Consider the following 18,554-nt stretch of genomic DNA (forward strand, 5'->3'; position numbering starts at 1 on the left):
CACTTCCTGGCCGGCTTCGCAGGAATCGCACAGGGGGGCTCCCAACTCTTATCACCCAGGCGTCAGTCATTAAGCCATCTCAATTTCATGTCAAGGTGGAATTCTACCTCTTTGACAGGAGCAACCTTCCTAGATCTGGTTCAGAAGGCACTGAACTGAAACGTGACAGGCTGCCTGTTCTGCTTGATAACGAGAAAGACAGCCATCCGTTGCTGTCAACCCATCAGCTAGCTTGAAAGATGGCCAAAGAAAGCCGGGGCTTATCTTTTCGAGCCGCCCTGAGCGTTGCTCGGCAGCCGGCAGAGCTGTCAACAGGACCGCAAACCGGTTTCTTGTATCAACTCGACTTTATCCGCCAGATAACTCCATCCAATCTTATCTGCCGGAGAAAAGGCCAACAAGGCTTTACTAAAAACAGGCCAGATTGTTTGAAGTCTAGGTTGAGAAGAAGGGGTGCTCACCCAAGGCCAGATTCTCTTCTGGGCAAATGCAAAAGCCCCCTTTCCCCACTTCCCAGACTCACACCCTCCAATTTTTCATGGAGAAACATCTTTTAAGTCACCCCTCTTCTCATACCAACAATCCACAGCCAAGCCTAGCTTCCCATATAGGTTCTGTTAGACACAGAATTTGTGTACTCTGCCTCCTCCAACTTGTCGTTGTCTTTCCCTTTGGTTACAGCCAGCTGGATGTAGTGGATAACGTGCCAGACCAAGACTTGGGTTCTAATCCCCAAGTCAGGCTCCAACCGGTCCATCAAAATCAGTCTTGTCTTCTCAGACTGGCAGCGGCTCTCTAGGGTCTCAAGCTGAGGTTTTTCACACTTATTTGCCTGGACTCTTTTAGTTGGCGATGCCGGGGATTGAACCTGGGACCTTCTGCTTACCAAGCAGAGGCTCTACCCCTGAGCCACCATCCCTCCCCAAAAAGTGACCCCCCCTTCCATTCAATTTATTCACCTAGAATAGAATCATCAAATCATAGAGTTGGAAGGGACCTCCAGGGTCATCTAGTCCCATTTCACAATTTTTTTTTTTTATATGAAGCTGCCTTATACTGAATCAGACCTTTGGTCCATCAAAGTCAGTATTGTCTTCTCAGACTGGCAGCGGCTCTCCAGGGCCTCAAGCTGAGGTTTTTCACACCTATTTGCCTGGACCCTTTTTTAGAGATGCCGGAGATTGAACCTGGGACCTTCTGTTTCCCAAGCAGGTGCTCTACCACTGAGCCACCGTCCCTCCCCAATACCTCCCTGAATATCCTCCAGGCCCCCAGTAGAGAACAGTCGGTTGCTATGACATCCAGGTGCATGCGTGCCCACTCACAAACACACAAAAACAGAAAACAATCAATCAATGTTTTAATGAAGCATTCCCAAAAGGCACAATAGGAACACTGATTGGGGTTGCCAATTCTGGGGCGGAAATTCCTGGAGATATGGGGATGGAGCTTGCGGAGGGCAGGGTATAGAGAGGTACCTCAGTGGGATATGATGCCATACAGCTCACCTTCCAAGGTAGCCATTTTCTCCAGAGGAACTGACCTCTGGCATCTGAAGATCATTTGTAATTCCAGTAGATCTCCAGCTAGGGTTGCCAACTCTAGGTTGAGAAATATCTGGAGAATCTGGGGGTGGAGCCTGCAGAAAGCGGGGTTTGGGGAGGGACCTAAGGAGAGTACATAAGAACACAAGAGAAGCCATGTTGTATCAGGCCAATGGCCCATCCAGTCCAACGTTCTGTGTCACACGGTGGCCAAAAAAGCCAGGTGCCATCAGGAGGTCAAGGACACTAGAACCCCTCCCACTGTTGCCTCCCCACTGAAGCACCAAGAATACAGAGCATCACTGCCCCAGACATAAGAACATAAGAGGAGCCATGTTGGATCAAGCCAATGGCCCATCCAGTCCAACACTCTGTGTCACATGGTGGACAAAAAAGCCAGGTGCCATCAGGAGTTCCACCAGTGAGGCCAGAATACTAGAAGCCCTCCCACTGTTGTCCCTCCCAAGCACGAAGAATACAGAGCATCACTGCCCCAGACAGAGAGTTCCAACAATACGCTGTGGCTAATAGCCACTGATGGACCTCTGCTCCAGATGTTGATCCAATCCCCTCTTGAAGCTGGCTATGCTTGTAGCCACCACCACTTTCTGGGGCAGTGAATTCCACGTGTTAATCACCCTTTGAGTGAAGAAGGACTTCCTTTGATCCGTTCTAACCCAACTGCTCAGCAATTTCATAGAGTGACCACGAGTCCTACAGCATTACAAACTCCACCCTCCAAGGCAGCCATTTTCTCCAGGGGGAACGAATCCCTGTAATCTGAAGATCAGTCGTTATAGCAGGAGATCCAGGTACCACCTGAAGGTTGACAACTTTGTCTCCAGCTGCCGCCTGGAAGTTGGCAACCTGAACAGTGACTCTCCAGCGAAAGGTAACAAAAAAGGGGGATCATGCCGGCATCAGGGCTCTTTTTCTAGCAGGAGCTCCTCTGCATATTAGGCCACGACCCCCTGCTGTAGCCAATCCTCCAAGAGCTTAGAGGGCTCTTTGTACAGGGCCTAACATACGCTCTTGGAGGATTGGTTACATCAGGGGGGCGTGGTCTAATATGCAGAGGAGCTCCTGCTAGAAAAAGAGCCCTGATGCCGGCAAATAAATAGAGCTGGAACATACGAAAATTGGAGAGCCAGTTTGGTGTAGTGGTTAAGTGCGTGGACTCTTATCTGGGAGAACCGGGTTTGATTCCCCACTCCTCCACTTGCACCTGCTGGAATGGCCTTGGGTTAGCCATAGCTCTCACAGAATGTCCTTGAAAGGGCAGCTTCTGTCAGAGCTCTCTCAGCCCCACCCACCTCACAGGGTGTCTGTTGTGGGGGAGGAAGGGAAAGGAGATTGTGAGCCGCTCTGAGACTCTTCGGAGTGGAGGGCGGGATATAAATCCAATATTTTCTTCTTCTTCTTCTTCTTCATTCTCGAATCTGAACGGATTTTCCTGTTTCCAGCCTATTCTTTAGAACACGAATTTGAAAATAAGCTTTGCTAGTTTCAGTGGGACTGATCGCTTTGCATTCAGTGGCACCTCTACGAAGGCGTTCCTTGACCAGAACAGAAGGGTCAGGACGAAGCTCGAAAATGGAAAAAACTTTCTTTGGGAAAAAAAAAATTCTGCAGCGCTCCCTTTAATGGCATACCTTGTAAATTATTTACACTTTCCCAGTTATATCACCGGTCCAGGGGTAATTCTTTCCACTGTAGCCTCAATTTGCTTTGAGTCAATAAGCAAAGTGTTCAAAAGCTTAAGCTTGTCCAAGTTTGGGTAGAAAACCTCTGCATGCATACAAAATGCTCTCCAGCTTCGAATATATATAGCGTTGGAACGTGCTTCGATCAATCCCGGTGCCGTACGGGCACTGGGAAGGCCTAAAGCAATTTGCTCAAACTCCAAAAAAGGGAGGATGCCAAATGAGGAGAAACCTACTCAACTGCGCAAAGAATGCAAGCTCTATGTTTGCTGGGACTCGTAACTTTGCATTCAAAGGTCCTCCCATGTAGATAAAGAACCCCATAAAGACAACTGTAAAAAAAGATGTATATTAAGAATACAGCAATTATAAAATTGAAGAAGACTAAGATGACGAAGAAGACGATGAAGAAGAAGACGACGATGACAAAGAAGACGAAGAAGAAGATGAAGAAGAAGACAAAGATGATATCGGATTTGTACCCCACCCTATACTCTGAATCTCAGAGTCTCAGAGCGGTCACAATCTCCTCTACCTTCCCCCCCACCCCACCCCCGCCACAACAGACTCCCTGTGAGATGGGTGGGGCTGAGAGAGCTTTTTACAGCAGCTGCCCTTTCAAAGACAACTCCTGTGAAAGCTATAGCTGTCCCAAGGCCATTCCAGCAGGTGCAAGTGGAGGAATGGGGAATCAAACCTGGTTCTCCCAGATAAGAGTCCGCTCACTTAACCACTACACCAAACTGGGAAGAGTTGGAAAGTGCCATACAGGTCATCTAGTCCAACCCTTTGCTCAATGCAGGATCAGCCCAGAGCATCCCTGATAAGTGTTTGTCCAGCTGTTGCTTAAAGACTGACAGTGAGGGGGAGCTCACCACCTCCCTAGAGAGCTGATTCCATTGTTGAACAACTCTTATTGTAGAAAAGTTTCCCCTCATATCCGGCCGGCATCTTCCCACCCTTAATTTAAACCCTTTATTGTGAGTCCTTTTCTCCACTGCCAACAGGAACAGTTCCCTGCCCTCCTCTAAGGGACAGGCCTTCAAATACTTCAAGAGCGCCATCATGTCCCCCCCATTATGTCCCCCCTCGAGAGAGCCATCACGCCCCCCCCCCCTTCTCCAGACTGAAGATTCCCAAATCCCTCAGCCTTTCCTCCGAGGGCTTCTGGGTCTCCAGGCCACTGATCAGCCTCATCGCTCTCCTCTGCACCCGCTCCATTCTGTCCACATCCAAGTCAAGTTGGATCAGGCCAGTGGTCCATGTAGTCCAACACAGTGATCGATTTCCCACTACCCTTATGCCGTTCTCACTCTCCTCTTCTCCGTGGGGCTTCCGTCGGATTTCACACTCTCTGCCCCGGGGCTGCGACTCGCTCCGCCTCTTTCGCACCGCAAACAAGATCCTCTAAAAACCAGTTTCTGTTTGCCGCACGAAAAAGGCAAAGCGAGATGCAGCCCCGGGGCAGAGAGTGTGAAATCCGACGGAAGCCCTGATAAGAAGGGGAGCGTGAGTGCTGCACGGACATTATGTGCGCAAATGTGGAAACAAGACAAAATACCAGAAATGTGGGAATGGACTTTGAAAGTCATGCATTGGAGCAAAATGGACAAACTTACAAGAATCTTAAAAGAACAAGATCTAGAGAAGTTTAAAAACGAATGGGAAAAGTTTCAACCATCTTTTTGAAAAACAATGGAACGTTAAAGGGAGGGATGGTGGCTCAGTGGTAGAGCATCTGCTTGGGAATCAGAAGGTCCCAGGTTCAATCCCTGGCATCTCCAAAAAAGGGTCCCGGCAAATAGGTGTGAAAAACCTCAGCTTGAGAGTCCCTGGAGAGCCGCTGCCAGTCTGAGAAGACAATACTGACTTTGATGGACCAAGGGTCTGATTCAGTATAGGGCAGCTTCATATGTTCATATATATATGTTCATTTGGTGATATTTGACAAAGGTTAATTCTTAAAGAAACTATATATATATGGATTACAGTTTTAAAAAATAGGATTATTGGATTATAACTTTTTCGTTTCCTTGCTAACGATTAAGAAGAACTACCATGAAGATGGATTATAGCTATAACCTTTTTTGAAGAAAGATTCTTTAACAGATATTACCTTATAACAAACTAAATTAAATAGTAATATGGAGACGTTTGTTAAGGGGGTCGGAACTGCTGGGGGTCACGAAAAGGGGGGGGGCGGAGAAAATGTTATCTGTGCGTATTAACATTTAATGACAAATGATAATATGTCATTACAATATATTACATTATAATAAATTGTTTTAAATACAAGAGAAGGGGAGCTTGAGAGCGACACAAGTCTAATGGGAAATCAGTCAGCGGCTAAAACCCGGGTGCGGGAAGGAGGTTCACTAATAGGGATAGTCTTACGAAAAGCATAAGCAATAGCACTGTCTATGTATCATTTTTTTTAACTTTGCGTTATATTTATATCCCGCCCATTCCGTACAGACTCAGGGCAGCTAGCAGCATAGAATAGACAGCAAACGAAACAATATTAAAACAATAAAACAATCAGATAAATGACAATGGTGCTACTTCAGGTGGATCGTGTACTATTTTCTTTCTCACGCGCCCGGATCCTAGGCAGTTAGGAATCAAAGCGCGATGGATCCAGATGTGGCGGCAGCCCTCTCCCGTGAGATGTCATATGCCATCTGAAACAGTTCAGTCCTGCAGGCCCTGCGGAACTCCCGCAGGGCCCTGATGGCTTCTGGGAGGGTGTTCCAAAGTATCGGGGCCACAACCGAGAAGGCTCTTGCTGTGGTGTTGAGCCTAGCATCCTTTAGCCCAGGGACAGCCAGAAGATTTTGAGAATTTGATCGCAGTCCAAAGATTCTATATTACTAAAATGAACAGATGCCACAGAAATTTCACCCAAATGCGTGCTCGATTTTTGGAGCTCTAAATAACCCGGTGTCCTCTCCAGAGAGGAACAAACACTTTAGGAATCCTCAAACCGTTTGGGGAAGGGGTGTCCAAACTTCGTACAGTGAGTACACAAGTACACATTGCAACTCCTATTTGTTCATGGTGATTTCCTTCCTTGACATCATTGTGTAGATGGATGTGCACTAATAAAGCGCCCCAAAAGAGCAGTCTGGACATGATTGTACACAGGGCTTTTTTTTTTTTAAAGCAGGAGCGCACAGGAACGCAGTTCCAGCTGGCTTAGTGTCAGGGGTGTGGCCTAATATGCAAATGAACCTCTGCTGGGCTTTTCCTACCAAAAATCCCCACACACGATACTATCATCTTTCTGAAGATGGTCAAGTCTGGCGATGGATTCAAACCCAACTGGAGATTGCACCGATCCTTCAAGCAGCGCTCCCTCTAAGCTGAGATCGTGCGAGGCAGCTCGCAGGTTTTTAGCCTCCAGCTCACCCATTTTTGTCTTCGCTTGCGAAAAAATGGCCCCGGAGCAAACTAATTGACGCAGGAGCTCACAACTTTAAAGCCAGTAGCTCACAAAGCAGAATTTTTGCTCACAGGACTCCACGGCTTAGAGGGAACATTGCCTTCAAGTCCTGGATTCTGGGATCCACTTATGAAAATCCAGATGACGAACAATTACAATTGCTCCAAAAGAAGATGAAGAAGATATTGGATTTATATCCCGCCCTCCACTCCGAAGAGTCTCGGAGCAGCTCACAATCTCCTTTCCCTTCCTCCCCCACAACAGACACCCTGTGAGGTGGGTGGGGCTGGAGACGGCTCTCACAGCAGCTGCCCTTTCAAGAACAGTGTCTCAGAGCGGCTCACAATCTCCTTTCCCTTCCTCCCCCACAACAGACACCCTGTGAGGTGGGTGGGGCTGGAGACGGCTCTCACAGCAGCTGCCCTTTCAAGAACAGTGTCTCAGAGCGGCTCACAATCTCCTTTACCTTCCTCCCCCACAACAGACACCCTGTGAGGTGGGTGGGGCTGAGAGAACTCTTACAGCAGTTGCCCTTTCAAGAACAGTGTCTCAGAGCGGCTCACAATCTCCTTTCCCTTCCTCCCCCACAACAGACACCCTGTGAGGTGGGTGGGACTGAGAGGGCTCTCACAGCAGCTGCCCTTTCAAGAACAGTGTCTCAGAGTGGCTCACAATCTCCTTTATCTCCCTCCCCCACAACAGACACCCTGTGAGGTGGGTGGGGCTGAGAGGACTCTCACAGCAGCTGCCCTTTCAAGAACAGTGTCTCAGAGCGGCTCACAATCTCCTTTCCCTTCCTCCCCCACAACAGACACCCTGTGAGGTGGGTGGGGCTGAGAGGACTCTCACAGCAGCTGCCCTTTCAAGAACAGTGTCTCAGAGCGGCTCACAATCTCCTTTATCTCCCTCCCCCACAACAGACACCCTGTGAGGTGGGTGGGGCTGAAAGGGCTCTCACAGCAGCTGCCCTTTCAAGGACAACCTCTGCCAGAGCTATGGCTGACCCAAGGCCATTCCAGCAGGTGCAAGTGGAGGAGTGGGAAATCAAACCTGGTTCTCCCAGATAAGAGTCCGCACGCTTAACCACTACACCAAATTGTCAACCAATGCCATCTACCTTTGTCTCAACAAGATACCTCCCGGGGACCTCTTACATGCTTCTTTGAGCTCCACGATGGAAGAAAAGTGGGCCATCAATGTAAGAATATCAATATTAAGAGCAGTAATACTATATGAAACACAGGGTGGGTGGGGGGAAGGCAATCCTGCTTAATTTACAAAAAGAGAGCACACACTTTGGAGAAAGTCCACGCAAAAGTCATTAACCTAAGAAACAAGGTGCCCCCCACCCCTCCCCAAAGCAAACAATACAAAAAGAACCAGGAAGCCAATGGGTAAATTTGACTTCCTCAACCACTTGGGAAGGTCTTGAAGCGGATTTCGAGACGGCGCTCTTTGTTCACTTGCGAACAGGCCAGGATTCTGCTCTCAGCAATGGGTAGCTCCTTGGAAGTCTTCATCCATCACACGCTGTCCACTGCCACTATTTTTATTTCTCTTGTAACCTCTCCACGCAAACACGTAACTAGGAAACTCGGCTAACTTGGGAGTTTCGCCCAGAGCAGGAACTGTTTCGTCTAGATTTATACCCCCGAACGCACCCGAGCCGCGGGATAGGTCTGGGCTGTGGAATCTATTTGGCCCTGTTGACTTAAATGTACGGCAAGCCAAGCTAAATTTCCCTTGGTATTTATCTTTCTCCTTGGCCTCTGCTTCTAGCCAGCTGCCACCGATGATTCGAGAGGGAAGTAGCTAGGAAACTTCAGTTTTCTCACAGGACCCTTTCTTTTTTTTGCATTGATTGATGGAGCCTTCTTTTGTTCAAGTTCAATGGCCAACAATGACTTTCCAGAAGAAGAAAAAAAAGAGGAAGCCCTTTAACAAAAACCCGGGGCTTTTTATATATATATAGGTAGCTTACAACACGTGCACAACATTCGGCAAATGTCGATAGCCCCATGGGAATTCTAACAATCCCAGAAAACTTCATGAGGAGGAGGAAGAGAAAGGAGAAAGGAGGAGGAGGGAGGGGGAGGAAAGGGGAGGAAGGAGGAGAAGGAGAAGAGGAGATTGGATACGCACCCCACCTTTCATTCAGAGTCTCAGAGTGGCTTCCAATCTCCCTCCCTTTCCATCTGCACAACAAACACCCTGAGAGAACTCTTTCTAGAACTGCTCTTGAGAGAACAGCTCTGACAGAATTTGTGACTGACCCAAGGTCACACCAGCAGGTGCATGGGGAGGAGTGGGGAATCAAAACTCCATTCTCCCAGATTAGAATATGTGCTCCTAACCACTACACTGAACTGGCTATCTGCACAGGACCTGGGTTACCCATACAGTTGCCAACCTCCAGGCAGTGGCTGCATATCTTCAGGGATTACAACGATATCCAGGTGACAGAGATCAATTCCTCTGGAGAAAACCTCTGGAAGGTGGACTCTATGGCCTTTTACCCCACGAAGGTCCTTTCCTCCACAAACCCCACCATCCTCAAAGTCTGCCCCCAAAATCTCCAGGGATTTCTCAACTCGGCGCTGGCAGCCCTAGCTACACACCACAAACCTGTCATGAAACACTGCAGTGGATTTGGGGTGCACTATAAAGCTCATGTCGAAGAACCCCATGGCACCGAGTGGTAAAGCTGCAGTACTGCAGTCCAAGATCTGCTCAGAACCTGAGTTTGATCCCGGTGGAAGCTGGGTTCAGGTAGCCAACTCTAGGTTGACTCAGCCTTCCATCCTTTCGAGGTTGGTAAAATGCATACCCAGCTAGCTGTGGGAGGGGGGAGTGTAGATGACTGGGGGAGGCAATGGCAAACCACCCCGTAAAAAAAGGCTGCCATGGAAACATCATGATGTGACGTCACTCCAGAGCCAGAAATGACTGGTGCTTGCACAGGGGACTACCTTTTTTTTTACCTTTTACTTTTTATGAAGCTCAAATACTGGTCCACTCGCCTCTCCTTCAGATCAGTGGCAGATCTCCAGATCTTAGGCAGGGAAGACCTGCTGCTACCAGATTCTTTCTTTCTTTCTCTTTCTTTCTTTCTTTCTTTCTTTCTTTCTTTCTTTCTTTCTTTCTTTCTTTCTTTCTTTCTTTCTTTCTTTCTTTCTTTCTTTCTCTCTCTCTCTCTCTCTTTCTTTCTCTCTCTCTTTATGTCTTTCTCTATTTCTTTCTTTCTCTCTTTCCTTCTTTCTTTCTTTCTCTCTTTCTTTCTTTCTCTCTTTCTCTCTCTCTTTCTTTCTTTCTATTACAAATGTTATTAAGTTTTATACAGGAAAAAAAATCTCTTCCTTTTCTGCTTTCTTTGTATTTTGTTTTGTTTTGTTTTTTAATAGAATAAGGATACATGGATTTGGCTTTGTATGATGACAGATATAATAGATAAGAATTTGGAATTTGCTTTTAAATATTTTGTAAAACAGTACGACTCTATATTAATATCAAAAGGTCATAAAACGTTTGTAGAATCTAAAGGTAACACCTATGGACTAATTATGAATACTTGCAGGTATAACGAGCGATACATTCTTCTCGTTTTCCTTTTAAAGTAGTAATAACTGTAATCTGCTCTTTTTATTTTCTGTACCCTATCCAGAGATTCCCAGTAGTAATGTATGGCTGTGAGAGCTGGACCATAAGGAAGGCCGAGCACAGAAGAATAGATGCTTTTGAGATGTGGTGCTGGAGAAGAATCTTGAGAGTCCCTTGGAATGCAAGAAGATCCAATCAGTCAGTCCTAAGGGAAATCAACCAAGACTTGTTCCCTGGAAGGTCAGATGCTGAAGCTGAAGCTCCAGTACTCTGGCCACCCAGTGAGAAGGGAGCACTCCCTGGAGAAGACCCTGATACTGGGAAAGACAGAAGGCAAAATAAGAAGGGGATGGCAAAAGATGAGATGGCTGGACAGTGTTACTGATGTAACAAACACGAATTTGAGCAGATTTTGGAGGATGGTGGAAGACAGGAGGGCCTGACGTGACTTGGTCCATGGGGTCTCAAAGAGTCGGACTCGATTGTGCGACTGAACAACAACAAATCCAGAGATCTTTATTTAACTGAAGATGCCAGGATCGAACCTGGGAGCAGGTGCTCCAACCAGTGAGCAATCCAGCTGCGAAGGGGCATTTGAGGTTCTGAACAAGCTCAGGGACTGATCTAAGTAGAATATTATAAAATCTGCACAGATTGGTTGTGCAATATCTATTCTCCCCCCTGTGATAACTGTCAAACGCTGGCTAAACTGGAGGTATTTGTGCAAAGCAAGATAGCTGGGGAAACGGCAAAAAAATAAGCCTTTGCATACTTTTCCAGTAAGAGCATTGTTTTGAGAGTTTGCCAGCACATCCATCCACAAAACTGTTGCGAAGGCCGGTCAAAAAAGCCAACTTTCTGTAGAAAATATTTTACGCACCCAGAGTTGCCAATAAAGAGCTACGTTCGCGGGGCTCTTCTGACACTGTCCAAAATATTAAAACACAAATATTAAAACATCAGGCTGTTCCAAGATTCTCCTCAAGCTCTCACAATCCCCATCTTATTTATCGGGTTTCGACCCAACCCTTTCTCCAGACGCACAAAGCCCTAAGCAATTAAGATTTCCTATCCTGTCGCCTAAGGGTCAAAAAAGACAAGACAACGGTTGAATTTTAAGCGGGAGAACAGGCCGCCAATGGGGTGCCAGGACTCTAAAAACCCCATTTCTGATTATTACCCGTCTCCCCCAGTAAATGCGGCCTTGGGGAAGAAGACAGCAAGCAGAGCATCATGGGAAAAGGTGGTCTTCTAGTGTTGCCAAACGCCAGGTGCTCCAAGACAAGGTGGAGAAGCCTACGTACAGAGCATGTGGGGAAAAAATAACAGAACCAGAGAATTTTGTTTTTGTAGAAAAGGCGTAGCAGGAACTCATATGCATATTAGGCCACACTAGGGTTGCCAAGTCCAATTCAAGAAATATCTGGGGACTTTGGGGGTGGAGCCAGGAGACTTTGGGGGTGGAGCCAGGAGAGATTGGGGGCGGAGCCAGGAGCAAGGGTGTGACAAGCATAATTGAACTCCAAGGGAGTTCTGGCCATCACATTTAAAGGGACAGCACACCTTTTAGAATGCCTTCTTTCCATAGAAAATAATGAAGGACGGGGGCACCTTCTTTTAGGGCTCATAGAATTGGACCCCCTGGTCCAATCCTTTTGAAACTTGGGAGGTATTTTGGGGAGAGGCACTAGATGCTATATGGAAAATTTGGCACCTCTACCTCAAAAAACAGCCTTCCCAGAGCCCCTGACACCCGCGAATCAATTCCCCATCATTCCCTATGGGAATCGTTCCTGGAGGTGCATAATGGCTGTGGGGGTGGAGCTTCCCCCGCCGGCCAGCTGGCTAGGGGAGGGGGGAATCCCTGTAAAACCAGGGGATCCCCCACTGGGACCTGGAGATTGGGAAGCCTAGGCCACACACCCCTGATGTCAACATTGTTTTGCACAGAGCTTTTTTGTGGGAAAAGCCCAGCAGGAACTCATTCGCCTATCAGGCCAAACCCCCTGACATCACCACTGTTTTCAAACAGGGCTTTTCTTTAGAAAAAGCCCAGCAGGAACTCATTTGCATGTTAGGCCACACCCCCGATGCCAAGGCAGCCGGAACGGCACTCCTGTGTGTTCCTGCTCAAAAACAACCCTGATCGGAACAGTATCGTAACCCCAGATTACTATGAACAAAGCAGGAGTCTAGGTAAGACCAACCCATTTTTATTTAGAGCGGAAGCTTTCGTGTGCTCTTGAGCACACTTCATCAGACGAGGAATCCGGCACAGTGAGCAAAGCCATACAGAGCTGAGCAGAGCCATACAGAGCTGGTAGGCGGTGGCCCTTAACGCAACATGGTGCATTCTGGTGCATTCTGGGCCACTGCCTACCAGCTCTGTATGGCTCTGCCCAGCTATGTATGGCTTTGCTCACTGTGCCGGATTCCTCTTCTTAGGAAGTGTGCCTAAGAGCACACGAAAGCTTCTGTTCTAAATAAAAATGGGTCGGTCTTAAAGGTGCCACTTGACTCCCGCTTTCTTCAGCTGCTTCAGACCAACACGGCTGCCCGCTTGGATCGACCAAATTACTACGGTAACTCAAAATAGAATGAAATTTTTTTTGGCATTGTTTTTACAATGACAGTGTCAAACGTACAATACTGCAAACATAACCAAAGCGACAATTTTCTACTGCAAGTCCACAATTATTCTAAGAACTCCATTCATAGACACGAGCCTCTCCAAGGGTTAGAAATTGTTTATTCTAGTCCACTGCGTTGATTCAAGTCTTTCAGAAAGTCCAACAGTCCCAAAGGATCCTGAAGAGCCGGTGCCAACAACAAGCAGGGGGGTTGCCACGTCTGCCTTGGAAAATACTAGAGTCTTTGGGGGTGGATCCGGGAGAGGGTGGGGTTTGGGGAGGGGAGGGGCCTCGGCAAGGGACAATGCCATAAAGTCCACCCTTCCGAGCAGCCATTTTCTCCAGGGGATAATATATATCAAAGGTACTAATGTCATGATAATATACTGCAAAATATATCACCGGTGATAAATGCCACTTTCACATTTACAGTGTGTACATGCGTTCTGTTTAGTGCAATAAATAAGAAGATATAAGTTTATAAGCAAGCATGAATAATGCAGCTACTCAAAGCTGAAACACAAAACCAAAACACAAAGTGTCCTTTTCTCCCCCAAGCCTCCTTGTGATAAGCTTTAATTATCAGGCAGCTGCCGCTTTTTTCAGTTCATAAGTCCACAATTTGGGTGGAGTCTTCAGCTATGAAAATCAAACTGAGAGCATAAGGAACCATATCCCCAGGATTTTCCACGGTTTCATGACTCTGTCCTTCCTCAGCCTTTTCTCTCAAAGATGCTGCTTTTTTCCAAAGCCACAGTTTCTCTATATCAAACATGGATTAACACATGTTACTCAAGGTTCCTGTTTCCAGCTTTCAGAAATTCAAGGCGAATACACAGTAGGGAATGGCTTACAAAACAGTGTGTGCTGTTTTGGGCTCCATGGCATAATCCCCCATTGAAGTCCCTCCCCTTCCCAAATCGCACCCTCCTTAGACTTCACCCCCAAAATCTCTGGGTATTTTCCAAACCTAGCTCATTGTTCTATTTTGTCAAGGTAAGACAAAGGCATTGCAAATCATAGGTTGGTAGCAACCAGTGTTAGATTCCAGGGAGAGGCTGCTTCAAAGAGTTATTTCAAGATGAAAGCAGCTGTTTAATTTGGAGTGAGCTACTGAAGCCCTGGAGCTAAGCAGTTTGCACAGGGATCAGCTGTGAGGTCTACATCTCCCAAATCTTCGAAACGCAAGGCACAGAGTTCCTTTTCCCCTTCCAGGTTAAAACTGGAGGCATTCTTGGGTGAAAGAGACTTGATTCAGTAAACTGAAAAGTTCATGGAGGTTCGTGGAGTTTGACGAACCAGGAACCACCATTTTCCCAGCTCATGCCCATCGCTCTCTCGCACAAATTTCCAATCCATTCCCGGTGGGAAGGCATCCGTCTCCTAGTACTTGAGATCCATTAAATGGAGGTGCCAGAGATTGTGCCTTCTCCAAAAGTGGGCTGTACTCAGGGGTCAAACACCGGCTTGACACGCAGAAGGTCCCAGGTTTGATCCCTGGCATCTCCATTTAAAAGAAGCAGGCTGTAGGGGAGGCGAAATACCCTTTTCCGCCTGAGACCCTGGAGAGTGGCTGCCAGTCGGAGTAGACAGCACTGGCCTTGATGGACCAAGGGTCCGAATCAGTAGAAGGCAGCTTCATACACATATATATGTACATATAAATGCAAAGCAATTGGGCATGCTCCAATCACACTATTTGGGAATTGCTGGGTTATGGGAACATCTGGACAGACACTGTCGGTGCGGGTGTGTGCAGAGTGAGCGGTGTGATATGTACAACGGTGAGCCCCAGTAAAGAAGTGAGCCAGACACCTGCAGCTAGTGCTAAATCACAAAATCACGTCGCTCCGCCAGGACCTGCCCATCACCTTAGATACAGTACATGAGCCCGAGGCCCCTTGCCTGTCTTCTGATTTAACTCTGGATCATTTCGACCCGCTCAGCCTGGAGGAAGTTGACGGAATCCTCTCCTCTGCGCGCCCTACAACTTGCGATCTGGACCCATGCCCCTCCTGGCTAATTAAATCTTGCCTGAGGGAGCTTGAATGTCCTTTACGGGACATCATAAATAGATCCCTCTCAGAGGGGCGTTTTCCATCATCCCTGAAAGAGGCTTTGGTCCGACCCCTCCTGAAAAAAACTACAGCAGATCCGGCCGAATTGGCAAACTACCGACCGGTCTCTAATTTACCGTTTTTAGGTAAAATAATTGAGAGGGCAGTGGCGTCGCAGTTGCAGAGCTTTCCGGATGACGCTTCCATCCTAGACCCTTGCCAGTCCGGCTTTCGCCCGGGCTATGGGACGGAGACAGTACTGGTCGCCCTGGTAGACGATCTCCAACGGCATCTGGATCGGGGCGGTGTGGCGGTGCTGATGTTGTTAGACCTGTCGGCCGCGTTCGACACGGTCGACCATCGGCTACTGACCCGCCGCCTCGCCGATATAGGGGTGAGGGGGTCTGCCTTACAATGGCTCTCCTCCTTCCTCGAGGATCGGGGACAAAGGGTGGCAATTGGTGGCGAGCGGTCCCGGAGGCGCACACTGGACTGTGGAGTGCCTCAGGGGGCAGTTCTCTCACCAATATTATTCAATATCTACATGCGCCCTCTTGCCCAGATTGCCAGGAGATACGGACTTGGGTGCCACCAATATGCAGATGACACCCAACTCTATCTGCTAATGGACGGCCGGCCTGACTGCGTCCCTGAGAATCTAGACCGGGCCCTGCAGGATATGGCAATGTGGTTGAGGAGGAGCGGGCTGAAATTGAACCCAGCGAAGACAGAAGTCCTTTGTCTGGGTCGGGGCGCCCGGGAAGGGGAAACACCTCTTCCGGTCTTCGACGGAGCGCCGCTGAAAGCGGCGCACCGGGTTAGGAGTCTGGGAGTTTTACTGGAGCCTTCATTATCAATGGAGGCCCAGATTGCAGCCACTGCCAAGTCAGCCTTCTTCCATCTGAGGCGGGCAAGGCAGTTGGCTCCCTTCCTAGAGCGCCAAGATCTGGCAACGGTACTTCACGCAACGGTCACCTCGAGACTGGATTACTGTAATGCCCTCTACATGGGGCTGCCTCTGTACCGAACCCGGAAGCTGCAGCTGGTGCAGAACGCAGCGGCCAGGCTACTGTTGGGGCTCCCTAAATGGGAGCACATACAGCCTGGGCTGCGCGAGCTGCACTGGCTGCCAGTTATATACCGGGTTCGTTACAAAGTGCTGGTCATTACCTTTAAAGCCCTATATGGTCGAGGACCTGTCTACCTCAGGGACCGTCTCTCCCTATATGAACCCCAGAGAGCACTGAGGTCAGCTGGAAAAAACTTGCTGACTATCCCCGGACCAAGAGAGGTGAAGTTGCAATGCACCCGCAATCGGGCCTTCTCCTCTGTGGCCCCGAGCTTATGGAACCAACTTCCAGAGGAAATGCGGGCCCTGCGGGATCTTGAACAATTCCGCAGGGCCTGCAAGACTTTCCTCTTCCGACTGGCTTTCGATGATGTAGAAAATTAAGTACTAATGATACCGCATCATAATAAAGAACAAATAGCAATAGCATTAGCACTTTTATAACTGTAATTAATTTTAAATCTATTAGAATTTTAATGTTGAATGTAACCTTGTTTTTATACAATGGAATGTTACTGTTACTGTTAGCCGCCCTGAGCCTGCCCCGGCGGGGAGGGCGGGATATAAATAAAATTATCTAATCTAATCTAATCTAATTATCTAAAACAGTGTATTTACAGAATATATACAACGTGCTCACTAGTGCAGAGATATACATCAACTATACGACCAAAGTGCTCCGCCAGCATGTGACTCCTCGAAGAGAGACCTGTGCACTGGTAGCACAGTCCATATATAGTTCCATCAGCCAATCCTGGCAGTCCACCGTCATGCTGACTCAGCAGGTACTTTCCACCTGTCCTTTACTGGCTAGAACCGGCTTGTAGATAAGGTCACTGTGACCTAGCTTGCCAGCTAGATCACCTGCTGTCATATTAGAGCTGTCAGACTGTGTAAAGGCAGACTCAATACTGACAGACACCATGTTCTAAGATGTCGTAACGGTTACAACATGGACTGGGGAGTCCCAGGTTCAAATCCCCACACCCAGCAGTGGCCAGTGGCCACCACTAATATACCTCTGGATTTCCCTCCACTTACAAATATTGTGGATGGCCAGTCCTGCTTGGGACTGTGGTGCAGAGGTGAACCTTTCATCCAGTTTCAGAAGCTCAAATGCCCTCCAGTTTGGGCTCTTGACATCACATGTGGGGGAGGAGATAGGAGCCCCTCCCAAGAAGGCTTGCCAATCCCCAGTTCCCAGCGGGGGTTCTCCTGCTTTCCCAGGCTCCTTCCCACTCCCAACCAGCCGGCCAGCGTGGGGAAGCTCCGCCCCCACAGCCACCATGTGCCTATCCACCTCCGGAGGCTTCAGACTCCGCGTGGAAAGGCTTCCTCTTGGGATGTCTGTGTCTTTAAGGCTGAATGGGGGCGGGGAAGGAGCAGGCAGAAGAACGTGGCTGCTCCCAGCGGCTGTGAAGGCAGCCCAGACCCTCGGTTGGTTGCACAATCTTTTCAGAGGTCGTTTGCATAGGAAAGGTAAACTTGAACCTTTCGTTGCTCTGCGTGACTTGGAAGAAGTTGGAAGTTCAGCAGCTCGTGAGTAGAGGTGCCAATCCCCAGGTGGGAGCAGGTCCTCCCCCGCTTCAGAGTCGTCAGAAACGGGGGGGGAGGGAAATGTCTGCTGGGCGCTTCATTATTCTCTATGGAGATCGATTTCCATAGGGTATAATGGAGAATTGATCTGGGGGTATCTGGGGCTCTGGAGGGGCTGTTTTTTGAGGTAGAGGCACCTAATTTTCAGCACAGCTTCTGATGACTCTCCTCAAAATGCTCTCCAAGTTTCAGAAAGGATTGGACCAGGGGTCCCAATTCTACGAGCCCCAAAAGAGGGTGCCCCTATCCATTGTTTCTAATGTAAGGAAGGCATTTAAAAGGTTTGCAGTCCCTTTAAATATGATGGCTAGAACTCCCTTTGGAGTTCAATTGTGCTTGTCACAACTTTGCTTATGGCTCCGAACACTGAAGGCAGAAGAGCAGATGTCCAATCACTTTCTCAGGAAGGTGGCCAGAGTCCCACTCCCCAGCCCAGCCACCAGCAGGGAAGGGAGAGGGGGGCGGAAGTTGACAGATCCAGGATGGAGAAAAGAAGAAGATGAGGAGGAGAAGGAGGAGGACAAAGAAGAAGAAGACAATTGCAGATTTTTACCCCACCTTTCTATCTGAATCAGAGTCTCAGAGCGGCTTACAGTCGCCTGTATCTCCTTCCCCCGCAACAGACACCCTGTGAGGTGGGTGGGGCTGGAGAGGGCTCTCCCAGCAGCTGCCCTTTCAAGGACAACCTCTGTGAGAGCTCTGGCTTACCCAAGGCCATTCCAGCAGCTGCAAGTGGAGGAGTGGGGAATCCAACCCAGTTCTCCCAGATAAGAGTCCGCACACTTCACCACTGCACCAAAATGGTTCTCTATAACACCCCTCCAGACAGACAGCTCAACTGATCTTCCAGTCTTCCATTCTGCAGAAAGGGAAGGTTGCTGTAAGGAAAAATTCAGATGCGATCCAGTCCAAAGGG

This window comes from Heteronotia binoei, chromosome 19 (genome assembly GCF_032191835.1).
Source record: "Heteronotia binoei isolate CCM8104 ecotype False Entrance Well chromosome 19, APGP_CSIRO_Hbin_v1, whole genome shotgun sequence".
In the NCBI taxonomy this organism is placed as follows: Eukaryota; Metazoa; Chordata; class Lepidosauria; order Squamata; family Gekkonidae; genus Heteronotia; species Heteronotia binoei.